Source organism: Haliaeetus albicilla, chromosome Z (genome assembly GCF_947461875.1).
Source record: "Haliaeetus albicilla chromosome Z, bHalAlb1.1, whole genome shotgun sequence".
NCBI classification, from domain to species: domain Eukaryota; kingdom Metazoa; phylum Chordata; class Aves; order Accipitriformes; family Accipitridae; genus Haliaeetus; species Haliaeetus albicilla.
The window spans coordinates 58,801,412-58,817,607 of NC_091516.1; positions in this window are offsets into that span (position 1 = coordinate 58,801,412).

Below are 16,196 nucleotides of genomic sequence, written 5' to 3' on the forward strand. Positions count from 1 at the left end.
TTCACTTTTTTTTTCCCTCAGCTCTTGTATGCAGCAAGCAAACAAAGTTCTTCTTTAAAGTATCTCTCATGTCTGGTTCAGACTGTATACATCTTTTAGAATGTAACTTGAAAAGGCATTTTTAGGCAAACAAGTACTTATCTATTGTGTTCCACTAATGAAAACCAAACCTGCCCTTTAACTTTAAAGTTAACCACATATTTGAACAATTTTCTGAATTTGGTAGGACATGAGCATTTCCCGAAACAGGGTTTCTTATTGTTTAACTTAACAGAACTTTCTTCTCTTGCCCACTGCATCTGGTTTGTGACTTTGCTGTTATACTTCTGTTGCATATGACTAAAAAAAAAGACTTATTTGCCCCAAATCTCATACTTTTCCACATAAAACAGTCCAATAAAACATGTATTTCCTTCCCTTATAAACTTTGCCTCGCTTGTATCGTTAGACTATCACAGCAACAACGCTGTTTAAGATGTAGACTTTTTTTGACACTTTTATTATAAATCAGTTCTTTGAGACAAAATTTCAACATGTCATTTGCAATATTTTGTCTGTTTGGAAATTCACTACAATGCTAAAACTGAAACATTATCCAGACTTCATCACATTCGGTGATACCAGGAGGGTAAGGGGTTTTTTGGTACATAATATTAGAAAGCTCTTTGAAACAGTGTTTACAAAATTATTATTGTCATTAAAAGGTAATATGCAATCCAGGCTTTTCCCTTCTGTTCTTCTTCCTCATTCTTCCAAATGCTTTTTTTTTTCCTACAATGACTCTGAAATCTCACAAAAATTAACGTTTATTATATATAATCAAAGGAGGCAGGAAAATACACAGTCACCCCTAGGTACTGCAAATCGCACAATAATAGAATAAAATGAGAGAGAGAGAGCGCACCAGCGAAAGATGTGACTGACTGTACTCTTGATCCTTTAACAAAGAAGCAGAAACAAAGTTGCCACACATCGTGGTTTAAGCCCATCTGGCAACAAAGCATCCCGAAGCCGCTCACTCGCTCCTCCCGTCCCTGCCCCGGGGGGATAAAGAGGAGAAAATAAAAAGAAAAGCTCATGGATTGAGGCAAAGACAGGGAGAGATCAGTCCCCACTTATGGTCATGGGCAAAAGACAGGCTCAACTTGGGGAAAAAACAAAATCAGTTTAATTTATTACCAATTAAATCAAAAGAAGGATAATGAGAAGTAAAATCAAATCTTAAAACACCTTCCCCCCACCCCTCCTTCTTTCCCAGGCACAGCTTTCCTCCCAGTTCTCTCTCCCTCCTCCCACCCTGAGCAGCGCAGGGGAACAGGGGAATGGGGTTTGGTGTCAGTTCATCACTCGTTGTCTCTGCTACTCCTTCCTCCTCACTGACCTTGCTGTCTGCACAGGGGCTTCTCTCACATCCCACTCTCCTCTCTGCTGCAAGTTCCCCTTCTTAAACCTGTTATCGCAGAGGTGCTACCACCATAGATGATGGGCTTGGCCTTGGCCAGCGGTGGATCCAACTTGGAGCCAGCGAAGCTTCTGGCAGCTTCTCAAAGAAGCCACCCCTGCAGCCTCCTCCCTGGCTACCAAAACCCCAGCACAAACCCAAAACCTCATGATATTGCCACCTTTTTATTTCTAGAAAAGCAGGACTAACACACGGTTGTTCTCCACTGGGTAACTTCTAAAAGAAATTAATAATAGAAACCACAGCAAACACGTCAATCAAACCAAGACCAGCATTTTGGGATTCAGCCCTCTCCCTGTCTCTTGTATACATATACACATGGAGTAACACATTTACTCACTTTTTGTTTCCTCAAGCATGAACAAGGAAGAAAAAACCAAAAAATCAGAATGTGTAGTATTTAAAAACAGCATACTTGGAATTAGCATAACATGTATGTCAAGATTTTTTCTTGTGGTTAGAGAAGTCAGGCAGACAGGACTTTGGGGTGCTACTGCTTGTGTGGCCATTGCCCATTCCATCAATTTGGAGAAGACGCTTAGATTTGCAGCATAAAAAATTGCTATAGTAAGACAGACCTGACTTTACAGAGGTGCTTCAAGGCTTTATTAATTGTCCATGAAGTTCCTTTGATTCCAGTATAACAGATGTCACCTACATGTTTTCTGCAAGGCAGTGCTTCTCTGCTTGCAGCTGCCTTGCTTCTCGGTTTTCCTGGCCAGGTCTTCTAGTCACAGTAACCCAGTTGTCTGGTCTTTGCTTATACCTATACTATGTCTCTGCTTGCTTAATATATCCAGGAGTAAAAATCAAAATTTCTGGTCACTCATTATAAGTCACCAAACTAGGAATAATTTACTGGCCAAAAATAATACAGATTCAATACTACCACTTTATTATGCTTAAAATTAGAAGAAAAACAGAAAGAACTGTCTTTTCTGTAGGGCCTCAAAGTACTTCCTTTTAAGGAGAGACTGGAGAGAACTGGTTTATGCCATCAATCCCTTGGTTAACACAAAAATATGTGTTCTTTACAAATTAGAGTTCATACCAATATATAGGGTAGTTGAAGTAAGAATTCATGGAAAATATGCAATATTGTGAGAAATTCTGAAATACCTTTAATGAATTTGCAATCCAGTTTTCAGCTCTGACTGTTGATTCTGTCAAAACAAGCATACAATTTAATGCTTGACAGGAGTATTTCCAGTAATGACCTTCCCAACTCACATGTATATACACCAGGTATCCTAGAAAAGAACCCTCTATTAACAAATTCAGGTTGAACTCCAAACCCTTCAGGAAAGCCAGTATGTTTTCACAGTTACTTACATTTTGGGATGGCAGTAGAAGCATTTCCTTAAAGATTTAGGGTACCCACCCCATACTTCTGCATCCTGTTCCTACTGATGAAAGCTGTGAGTTAGCTATCTAACTCCTTTCCACTGCCTGACACATCATAAGAATTTAAGGTGGAACTTCAAGTCCTTAAAACAACTAAGATAAATTCCTCAATAAGGCTTTAATAATGAGAGTATCAGCTGGCAGACTGGAAGACTTGAGGAGTGCAGGAGAGCACAATAAGAAACCGAAAGAGGTGCCAAGTGAATTTTTTGGTGAAGCATGATCCATTAGCTCCAAGAGAGATTAGAGTACAACTTATCTGTAAAGCAGAGCTTTATTTAACAGAACATCTGTGAGATCTGGGCAATCAATACTTGAATTACCAAAACAATTACCTAATTGATTAGCATTTCTATAAATCTCATGTTTTTTCTGACCATAAGTGATCAGGATCAAGGGGTTTCTTTCTTGTACACTGTCCTCTTTCATATGTGGCAAATAAAAACCCTACCCTGTGCTTTTTCATTATAACCTTTCTGTATATGCATGTGGCAATACCTCTTTCCATGTAATTTTGGCCTCATTTGCTAATATTGCTAAATTTATGATTAAGCAAAAGTTGTAGCAATCAAATCACTAAACTCAGGCAATGCAGAAAAGAAACAAATGCTATTTTCCACCTTCTTCTTGCACATAGGCAATACAACAATTATGCAATTTTCTCATTGAATTATTTATATGGTTTTGTATATAGTTTTTCTGCAAACGTTTTCACTATCAGAGTTTGAATTACATAGACACAAGATTTATGCCTACAAAACACAGCAACTGATAATCAGGACTGGATAACCATGAAGATAATTTGGACCAGTCTCAGTGGTTAATACCAAATCATTGGAGAATCACCTTCATAACTTTGTGTCATCACAAATTTTGCTACCTCATTCCTTGCTGACCTTTACAGATCAATAAATGTATCAAACACAAGACCTAGTAAGGAATACTGAGGCATTTTGTTGTTAACCTTTAGACATTATGAAAATTAACCTTTTAATCCAGCTCTCCATTTTCTGTATTTTAGTTTGTGATCCAGGGTAGCTTTTCTTCTCACATTATAGAAACCTAACAGCCTGTGATTCATTTCAGGGAGAGGAAATTTTTAAAGTTTTATAAGCTGGTACCTCATCAACTAAATACTGCCAAAGTAAATAGTTTCTAAGAGATCAATAAAACACAATTTTCTTTTTAAGAAGTCATGCTGCTTAATTCTTGTAATTTCCTGGTCTTCTATTGCAGTGATTTTAAACATCTTTTCATCTGGACTGCTCAGTGTATTTACATCTTTCTGACTTATAATTCTTTCACCCAGCTACTAAGTGCTTTATAATTTAAATATGAAGGAAATATTTGAAATTTTTACTTCCTTCCAGGTCTTCTGAACAATGGCTGTTTTAAAAAAAATACTAGGTATATTTTCACATGTTTGGACGTAACATGATTCTATTCTGTGATTCTATGAGTATCATCTGAATTAATCCTGCTGTCTTGCTCAAGACTAACTTGAGAACAGCCTCCCTTTTTTGGTCAGCTCCTGTAAGAGTTTCTTGAAGTGCTATGACATCATTTTATCCAAGATTTTCTACATCACGCAATAAAACATTTTGTAAATTGAAGAACATCATAGTGTTAGATTTTATGGCTTTTCCACTTTTTCTGTGTCTGCTCTCACAATTCATCTTTTCCTATTCAGTCAATAACGACAAAACAATTTTCTGCACAGCAGGCTGTGGTTTGTATTCAGATGAATCATCACTGATATAGACTTCTCTTCAGAATTTTATCTTTCTACATATTAGCAGTTGTTCTTAATTTTGGTTGGATAACACAAGTAAAAAAATATATACTAGTAACACAGGTGGAAGAGATATTAAAATAATGATGGACTGGTCAGAATTACCCATAATACAGAAGTTGACATCAGATCCAATGAAACAAATCCCAATGAAAAGAAAGAGTTCAAGATTATAATATTAATTTCAGATCTAGTACTTTGTTGTATATTATCTTAATAGATACTTGATGATTTACAATAGATCGACTTAAATTACCACAAGGAAAAAGTAAGAAATTCCAATTGCAGAAATCAAGCACATGTGAAGTGAGACTTGGGAAATAAAAAATATTCCAGATCAGCCTAACTTCATGCAGCCCATGCTCAGGCAAAGTGTCCTGTGATTTAACCAGGAATTTTGTAATAAGAACTTTCGTACAGGCATGTTTGAAGCTATTCTATGACTTCTTACAGTTTCTGGTTACATTGCTCCTTGATTTTCTGCAATATTAAATATTGGTACTTAATGACTGTAGTTAAGATACATAGGAAGAATTTGGTTTACCACAAGAAGATTAAAAATAATGGAAGTCATTACTGATAAATTTACATGCCATAGTACTAACTGTAAAAGTTGAAGTGGAGCTATGTCTGAATTTTGTATTTTAATAGGGTAGTCTTCAACTTTTATAAAAATTAAGTTTAACACCTACTTGATTTCATGGGATCAGCACTGATTTTTATGTATAAATATACAGACAGACATTCACAAACAATAAGACATACATACATGTACATTCTAATTTAGTTGTTTATAGCAGTGATATGGTAATGGACCTCATCATGAGACAACTATGTAGGAATTTGATAATTACCCTACCATTATAGAACTAAAAACCTACACTTTAAAATTGCCTAGTTTTAAATGTGTCCTAGAATTCAGGAGTGTTGAATGTTTTAAACCAGTATTTTCTACAAAGAGATGAAACAAGATTACTATAATTTTAAAACATTTTATATCTATATATGTATGTAAGAGTATAATGTCCTAGGCTTCAGTACACACTATTAAAATTCGTGAACAGCTGGTATACGGACTTAAACTCTGTTATGCTATCATGATACATGTATGGATTGGTCTATTTACTTTACTTGGAAAGTAAAAAGGGGACTACTAGCTGTCTGCAGTCCTAAAAACACCAGACTTTAAAGTGCCAGACATTTGATAGATGAGAAACTGACTACACCTCTATCATTGTTTCTAGTCTGAAGAGTGTGCATTTGTGGTGGAGCTGGGTATGAGGGATAAAGAGAACGAAGGGAGACAGAAGCCAAAAGAACACAAACTACCAGCTCTCCTCCCACAAAGTAGTCTTCAACAGAGTTTGCTTCCTAGCTTTCTGTTTGTTGTATTGAATACCAATGTTAAAAAAGAAAGCATGACAGTGTCCCCACAGTGAGATTTCTGAATACTACTGTAATGTTAGCAAGCTAAAAGCAGCATTTCTAGAATTTTAAAACAGATGGATTATAAACAGAAAGCTAGTTTAAAGGAGAAGCGGCTTATGTAAAATCTTGCAGAAGAGAGATGTATCCAACCCTGTCATTTTCATGTGACCCACAGGCAACTGTGATGTTCAAAAGTCAGATACACCACACCCACTGGAATTCAGTGGAAACTGAGTATTCAACCTTTGTTTATATCTTTGGAATTTCTCTTTTAACTATCACTTCTTTTGGTTCCATAGTATCCTTTTTCTCTGAAGTTTAGCTCAGGGTATTTCATTTTTCTTTTATTAATTTCAACAGGTGAATTACCTGACTATGCAGAAACAGAATAAAGACACCTCGAGACCTGGCAGACAGTATAGTGATTCTTGCTATGATAATGATATGCTTGATTATTTCTGAACCGCTTGAAACTAGATAGGGCTGAAATTTCCGCCCGTTATGTGGAAAACAGAAAGCCTATTATTTTCAGCTTAAGGAGAAGAGACTACAATAGCCAGTCAGTCTCTTCTTGAAGGCAGTTGCTTTCCAATATCAACAGATTACCTCCTGACAATCACTTGTGAAAGATAATTAGGTCTTAATGCCACGGAGTTTTACGAGTCTGCAGGTGTGAGGCCCAGGGATAGAGCAAATAATATCATCGTGTGGGAATCAACTACATAGGCCTTCAAATTGTGTCTCCTTAGCAATCACAACTCTAGCAATATCAAGAATATCAAAGCTGCAAGTCAGAGAACTGGAATATAAACCAAATAATAATTATTTACATTATGAATACTTTTTTTTTTTCCTTTAAGAAAATCTTTGTTCTACTGTATTGTTATGCTGGTCTGTAAAATAGAGGAGGAAGAGCAGTATTACAGATAAAGTTTTGCAAACCTAGCATGCAGCAACCATTTGAAAGTGACGCTATTTCAACTCCTACTGTTATAAAACTGTTTTCCACCCTTTAATCTCTGTGCTAGGCAAAGGTATGGTTTCTAAATTAATGTATACCCTGAACAAATAAACTGATAGAATGTGTGTTTCAGATACCATTTCTGTCGGCTCAGTGCAAATTGAAATGGACTTTCTGGATTGGAGATATTGATTTTAAAATTCTAATTCTGGCCATTTCTGAATGAAAAAAGAAAAGCTACTGCATTATCCCCTATTGCTACCATGCCCAACTGCTATTATACAAGTAAATTGCTAGTAATACAATAAGAGAACCTTGATGCAGACACTACCCGCACTCTCCTTTAAGCCTTCCATTTTTTCAGCTGACAACTTTTCTATCCTGTGTCTACCATTTTGGATGAAACAAGCAGCAAAAATGCTAGGGGATAGAAAAGTTTTCAGCTGGGAGAAAAACTAATGATGGCATACAGGTATTCTTTACATATTGTCACAGTATACATAAATTTCTGTTTTCTGAAGAAACTCTGGTCAGTGTCAGTCTTTAGTATTGACATTTACGTATGAATTCAGTTTCCTTTCTGTTGGTACAAACTCCTTCTTCCTTGAACAACTGGACAAGGTAAAAACCATCTCACGTTACTTTGTGTCAATTGTATATATGTTGGAAGATTTCATTTTACCATAGGACATTTGTGGAGTAATTATTTTTCTTCCCGTTTTAGTATGCACTGTCATATAATCTGTGTAACAGAATGGCTAAAGAAGGTACATAGCCTGTTATAGATTTCAAGGTATCATCTGATTATCACTAGTGCTTGTAGACCTTGGAAGTAACATAATCTTCTTGCAATTATAGAATCTGCTGCTTCCAGCTTCACTTTTTTCCTTCAAAAACACAATGGGCTGGTTGAAGGCTTAAGCACAACCTCCTGAGATATTTCCCATTTTGTTTTCCTATTTTGCTCAATCACTTTCTTCAGGTATCAGTTCTGTGTTGGACCTTCCAGCTCAACCTACAGAAATACCATATTCTTAACCAGAACGTCTTGTTGGCTGTTTCTGCTGGACCACACAGACATGTAAAGTACTAGCTGTAAAACAAAGACTAGAACATCGTGATCATGCTCACTCATGGTTTTTCTCTGCTCAAGCTTCTACTAAATCTACAGGTTCATATTTTGCAGCTGTTGCACATTTTTGTTCTGAAGATGGGATGCAGGTGGTCTAATGTCGGACGTCTATGATGGAAGCATCTTTTGGACTCCCTTAACAGTCAATAGAAAGGAAAAAGTTGTCTGGAATGTGAACTACCTGACCTCTTTTAGACATCTGCATTACAGTGAAATGCACCATGTTCAAAAGGATCTAACTGACGATAAATGGAGCACATGTAATTAGATGTAAGAACATATGCTGCAAACACAAGATGAATTTCACCAGATGATTCAGGAAATAAACAGGATCTGATGTCTGTTCATGCCCTCAACACCTTATGTAAATAAAATTTAGCCCATGACACCAGATTTCAAGATATGTTTTCTAACTTCCTGCTGGAAAGCACGGATGACCAATATTTCTTAGAGCAGTTGACTCAAGAACAAATTCTTCACTGAAAACATCACTGACAATCACTTTTTTCCCCACCTTTTTTTGTTTTTCCACCTATAATTTCCATGTTCTGAATTTATAAGGCTCTGTCTAGCATGGCTTAGAGATGATTAGCCATACATAAATGCAAGACACTTATTTAGCTTATTCACTATTTCACCTGTCTAAATGTCTTGTTCTAATTTTAAAAGTGCAATTTCAAACACAGTTTTCCCATCCTTTTAATTGGGACCTCAACCACTACCTGTAACTAGGTAGTTTATTTTTTACTTATAATCCTTAGCTATCTCATCAAATCTGATGAATCAACACAACTGTCTGAGTTATGGTTTATTATTCCTATGGGATTCACAGACCCTACTACCAGTTCAAAGGCCAAACTGTTATGTTTCATTCTAAACAAAGATTCAGGGCTGACCTACATACCAATAACCTTTGTCTTTTAATGTGGTGCTTCTCACTCCCAGAATATGGAATGCCATTTTCATCTTCTTACACAAGCAAAATCCCACAGGTACACACAACAGACGTGCACAGAGACCTTCTTTGAAAGTACAGGCAACCCCTTGCCTGTATTTCTGAGTCTAACCAGTGCTTTTATTTTAAGTTATAAGGCTTTGCTCAGAAATCCAAGCTGAAGGGGAGTTTGTTGTGTGCTGAAGTTCTTACAGTTTAACCCAACCTGTAATCCTTAACAAACCGTTCTCTTTCCTCTCTACTAATGCATGTGCAGCTCTGAACTCAGCTTCTGTACTCTAGTCCACAGTATTTTAAGGGACTGTTCTTTTCCCACAGCAATATAAATTTGAATTAAAACTGATAAGACAAGCTTCCCTTATTTATACTTGGTTCTTCTTATGGCAACACATGGATAGGATTCAATGGTGCTGTCAAACAGAGATGCTGCTATTTGACGGCTTTTAATATTTCTGTTCACACCAAGACAATAAATAAATGCCATCAGTATTACTTATTCTTATTTCTTTAGTAATTTTTTCATTAAAGTTGTATTTATGCTGTCAAGTATCAGCAAGAACTGCTAGTACCAACTAGTAAGCCTGTTTGGTGGTAATAAACTATGCCCAAGGACGGTTGTGAAAGGAATATTAGCAGTAACAGCAAAAGCAACTCAATATGTATTTTATAAAACTTTTCAAGGCATGGAACTAGTAAACTCAGAGATTAAAGAAAAGTACAAGAAAGCAGCAACTCAGAACACAGGTCTACATTTACTAGGCAGATATCGGCAATCCAGCTAAGCAGCAAATACCCTCCCAAGCCACCCACCCCATCCTCAGAATGCTTGCAAAAGGGTGGGTTTACGTAATTCCCCAAATGTCACTTCTTCCAAGGGTGACGAGGCAACATCTAATATGCCCTATTCCTCAACACTATCAACAGTCAAGGAATGATGACAACTTAAACACAATGCCTAAGGCAGGTACGCAGAAATGTAAGTAAATTAGCTTCCAAACCCCCTTTCTGTTCCCAATACTGCACTGCAAATCTCTAATTAGAGAAACTGCTTCTGATCTCATTTACTACAGGCTGACAGTAGTGTAAGTACAATCCCATTGCCTTTGACAGCAGCATTCCTGCTTTACATTAGTGAAAAGGGATAAGAATAAAGCCTCTCTATTCACTCTTGAATTCAGTGTGCAGACTGCTGAGAATAAATATTCTGTGCCTTCTACTCAGGCTAATTTACAAAGGTGTTACAGGTGATATTATAAGCTTTATCAACACATACCTTTTTTTAAGCAACTGTCAGCTCAGAATGCTGACTACATTTCCTCACAATCACATAAAACATTTATGAAGACCAATTAAAAGCATCAGCAACAAGGCTATCAGAACTATATCTATCATGTTGCTACAGATTTTCCCTCAGTATGACAGCAGTGTCCCTCCTTGTCTCTAAAGTGATTTTTTTATTTAAACCACAGTTTACTTAGTTCTGTTGCACTGAAAACTAAAGCTGTGAGGTGAAATGAGCTAGAAGGGGACATCTTTCCAAATCTCCAGCTGGAAAGGAAATGTTAATCTCCTCTGGCTACACCAGATTACAGATGCTCTCTCCAAAGTTATTCCTTCCCCTCAACCTCAAAAAAGACCCACAGACTGACCTGCATTTTACTACATTATTTTCAGGACTTCTAGCAAACTACTGATGCACTCCATGTTGCTATTTCTTTTCTGATGTGAAATCTAATTCTCGGTAGAAGCCCATGTTTTATTTTTAATGGTGATCCATGGACTAGAGTATAAACGTAGATGTGTATGCTTCTCATCCTACAGTGAAACTCCCTGATATGTCAGCATAAAGATCAAGGCAGAATAAACCCTTTGTATTCTAAGTATGCTTTCTGGTTATCATTTAGTAACTATCACACCATCTCTTTCACTCTTGTTCAGCTAGGGAATGTTCCCCTTACAAGTTATCACAATTTCTTCTCTGTGTTATTCTCTTATCTGCACTGTTTTTCTTTCCCTAGTTTTAATATTTTTCCTTTTTGTTCCTCTGTAGCTCTTTCATTACCTTCATTTCCAACAGGTCCCACCCCTAAGATTTTGCCCTATTCTGTCCAGTGAAATGTAATCAGTGATGCAATTAATGCTAGCATTTTACATGCCGTCAGAGAATTCTTGAAGCAAGATCCAGCCTAATGAGACTGGATATTCTTTCCTAGTAAGGGTCTTTGTCATGGAGGCTCACACAATCAGATTAAACAGGTGTTAAACTCAACCAAATTTATTCTTCAATGAAAATCATTTAGAACTCCGACAACATTAGCAAACCACAAGTTCAATGATGTAAGGGGAAATTAATACTGCACAACCAGCTTAAGAATTCTTAAGCTTTAGAAATGATGACCTCTCCCTCACCTAAAAGATGAGGGCTCTCAACCTTGAGGAGTTTTCTTAGGCGGTGTCCCAGCCCAAGGGGAGTCCCTGACCGCAGACCTGCTGCTCCAAAGAGGACTGGCTCAATTTGCCCTCTGGTGGGGCTCCATTTATATCCAAGTCAAATCTGATCTGTGGTCATATATGGTCAACGGTTGAGAAGTTTGACTGAAGTGTTTCATTAGCTGAGGGTTTTGCCTTTCAACCAAAGTGTGCACATGACCACAGTCGCCACGCAGGCTGAGCAGCTCAACTTACAAACCGAGACTTCTAGGTTTTATTCGGTCAAAAAGTTTCAGTCTCTTATCAGGGTAGGTGTTCCTGCCAAGAGTCTTCCAGGCTTTCTTTCAGGCTGCGCCACAAAGAAAATGCATTTATTAGTTAATCTTTACTTCCCCTTGGAAAGTTCAGAACCTGACAGCTAGAAACTTCATGTTCCTTAATGTACATTTAAACTCTGAAAAACGTTGATGACTATATAAACACATTAACACAGCTCAATTGGGCCTTGCAACTGGAAAGATGACATCACTGAACCGTGCTATTTTGAAGGCATTTACCACCTCAGTTTAAAAGCTAATGCATGCTATATTGTATTTTTAAATTTATTGCTTGCTGTCCTTTGGATGACACTGCTTCAAGCGTATACTGCAATGCTCTTATCTTCAGGACTACACAAAATATCTATCTCAAAATACTGAGAGCTTTTCAGAGTTTCAACTCTGAATCATGTTCAGGCCTGAAAGCCACATTGCATGGGTTGCACGGAGCAAAATGATCTACCTTAATTTCAGGAAAACCCATAGGAAGTATAATTACATGCACTTCAGGGGAATGCATGCAGTGGAAGAGAGGCTCAATGGGACATTCCTCCACCTTTGTGCTATTTCTCAAAGGTTGGGATAGTACCAGTGGGCCGTTATTTTTAAAAAGGGTAGAAAGGAGGACCCTGGGAACTACTAACCTGTAGGCCTCACTTCTGTGCCTGGGAACATCATGGAACAGATCCTCCTAGAAGCTATGTTAAGGCACATGGAGGACAGGGAATTGATTCAAGACAGACAGCATGGCTTCACCAAGGGCAAATCTTGCCTGACCAACCTAGTGGCCTTCTATGGTGGAAAAACCACATCAGTGCACAAGGGAAGAGCTACAGATGTCATCTGGATTTCTGTAAGGCCTTTGACACAGTCCCCTACAACATCCTTCTCTCTAAATTGGAGAGAAGTGGGTTTGATGGATGGACTGTTTGCTGGATAAGGAATTGGCTGGATGGTCACACTCAAAGAGTTGCAGTCAACAGCTGAATGTCAGGATGGAGATCAGTGACAAGTGGTGTCCCTCAGGGGTCCATACTGTGATGGGTACTGTTTAATATCTTCATCGATGACATAGACAGTGGGATCGAGTGCACCCCCAGCCAAATTGCAGATGACACCAAGATGAGTGGTGTGGTTGACACACCTGAGGGACGGGATGCCATCCAGAGGGACCTGGACAAGCTCAAGAAGTGGGCCCATGTGAACTTCATGAGGTTCAACAAGGCCAAGGGCAAGGTCCTGCACCTGGGTCAGGGCAACCCCCAGTATCAATACAGGCTGGGGGATGAAGGGATTGAGAGCAGCCCTGCAGAGAAGGACTTGGTGGTTCTGTCTAGCAGGTCGAGGGAGAGGATTCTGCCCCGCTCCTTACTCCGCTCTCAGGAGACCCCACCTGGAGTCCTGCATCCAGCTGTGGAGCCCTCAGTACAGGAAAGACATGGACCTGTTGTAAAGGGTCCAGAGGAGGGCCGCAAAAATGGTCAGAGGGATGGAACACCTCTCCTGTGAGGAAAGGCTGAGAGAGTTGGGGTTGTTCAGCCTGGGGAAGAGAAGGCTCCGCGGAGACCTTACTGAGGCCTTTCAGTACTTAAAGGGGGCTTATAAGAAAGATGGGGACAGACTTTTTAGCAGGGCCTGTAGCAAGACAACAAGGGGTAATGGTTTTAAACTAAAAGACGGTAGATTTAGACTAGATATAAGGAAGAAATTTTTTACAGTGAGGGTGGTGAAACACAGGAAGATGTTGCCCAGAGAGGTGGTAGATGCTCCATCCCTGGAAACGTTCAAGGTCAGGTTGGACGGGGCTCTGAGCAACCTGATCGAGTTGAAGATGTCCCTGCTCACTGCAGGGGGGTTGGACTAGATGACCTTCAAAGGCCCCTTCCAGCCCAAACCATTCTATGATTCTATGATTCTAAGTGCAGAAAAGGAGTACAAAAAATCGAACTAAACTCAGTTTGGGCCTAACTTTTTGTATGACCTCCTTTAAGAATCACAGAAAATAAAAGTCCTTCGTATCCATACAAACTGCAGAGCTGCTTGAATTCCTTTCACATAAAAAATATGAATTCCATGTCCCAAGTTGTAAAGGGAATGGTGGGCACCAACAGTTTTTATTTTCCTTGTGAGGTGTTTTTCTAGGGTCTTTTTCCCAGGCAGGTTGGATAGGGTGCAAAATCAATGGCAGCTGATGGTCCACAAGCGTTGACACTTTCCCTTCTCATCTATGGAGGTCTGATGCCATTAAATAAAAACAGCTTTAATCAACAGGAATGGAGATAACATTTATCCCTATTATATTGTTGCTGTTTAAAATATTGTGTCCTTCACAGGCATCCTGTGAGTAGAAAATCATTGAAGAGTGGACAACTACTCACAGCTTCTCTGGTTACTTCCCCCTTTTCACTTCCTCCCTTCAAACTGTCTAGTATGTTCCTATCTCACAGCAGAAGTTTGTCTATGTTGATTTATTGTCTTTCCCCAATCACTACTTGCTGTAATTATCTTTAACCCAAGAATAACAAACTGGTGTTTAAACATTGTCTGAGGAATCTGAAATTCCCTTCTGATACGCGAGTATGATTTTTATAGGAATACAGCCCATCAATCTTTATGCTTCTATATACATGCATGTAATTTCCACAGTACAATAAAGGCACAGGAAAAACTAAAATAGGTGGATAAACAAAATTGAGAGCCATAATACAACATTCACTGCAAGACTCCAGGAACAGTCAGCCTCGTATCAAAGTTGAAGGTGCTGTTAATGATGACTGTAATCTAACTTAGTGGTCATCAAAAGTTCAAGCTCTATGTTACCGTATGCACTGCTTCTCAGGAGTGCAAACGCCTGGTTCACTTTCACACAGACTGAAGAGTCTCAGCACTCTACTGGATTTGGTCTATAGCTCAAAGTAAAGTTTTATGGACATCTTGGCAGTGGGTATACCTATGGATTTCCGAAGCAGCAACATTAAGAAGTGACTAGTAAACAGGCATTAATGTGTTTCTTTCAATGCAAAACCAATTCAGTCACATATTACATGGAATTACTATAAAGCCCTAGTCAATCTCTCCTTGGAAGCTGGCTTAGTACAGGTAATATTTGCTGTAAGTTCATTTTTGCTGATCAGCAGTCATGGCAAAAGTAGAGTGATACTAAGATTACTTCTGTCCTGCAGTGATTTAGTGTTTCTTTTTTAAAGCTTTTAAGTAAATAGTCATCATTTGGAGCTGAAAAGGTTCTGAAAAGAATTACTATAATTACTGCTATGCACTGTTTGTTTAACTTCAAATATACGATCCATACTCAGAATTTCAGCTGGTAATTAACAGAACATTGGATCATAAAGCAAAACACAGGCCCCGTCACAAACAGTTTACAACCTGAAGAGCAAAAATTAGACAGAGGTCCACAGTGGTATGTACTGCACAGCCATGGTAATCCCAACAGGACTACTTAACTGTGCAGATACCTACATGCATAGTTACGTAAAGGAGAACAGCCGAAGAGAATTGATGAGAACCTCAGACGACTAATGCATTTCACCACCCACTCTGAAATGCCACGGACAGAGTCCTCACATCCTGCTCTCATGTTCTTTTGGAAATTGTTTACGGGCAAGTCCGTATCACACGATCTTGTTACTTTAAGCGGAATCATCTACCAGCTGTCAGAACTGCTCACGTACTGACTATGTGTCCTTATGGCCTGCATTTTTTACTCCTTAAACCCCAACCACCTAGCAACACTGGAGCAGACTAACGCTTACACAACCAGGTCTCCATTTCACACGCGCTTCCGAGCGGACGTTAACTTTGCGCGGCAGCCACCGCTCTTCAGTAACAGCAAAAACGAGGCCCACGCGAAAGAACGCTGCAGGGCTGCGCAACCACGCCTGCCTGCGGACGCCCACCTCGTCAGACAGGCAGTGGGGGTGGACGGGGCTATTCCGAGAGGGGACCCCCCCCCCCCAGCAGCCCAAGCCCATCGCCACCTCGCGCGGTCAGGAAACGGGGCGGAAGAGGACGACTCGTGACCCAGGAGGCCCTGGCGGGTTTGTGGGCCGAGGCCCCGCAGGCCGCCCGCGGTGACCGCACGTCGCCGGCGCCCCCGCAGCGGAGCCCCGCGCCCCGCGTGGCCCCGCCCCCCCCCGCCCCCGCCATGGCGCCGCCAGGCCGCGCCGGCTGGGCCGCGCCGGCTGGGCCGCCCCGACCCCCGGCCCCTCCTCCGGCGGGCGAAGCCCCGCCCCTGATTTGCATAGGGCGGCGCGGCCGCCGCCGCGCCCCTCCCTCTTCGGGCGGCGGCGGCGGC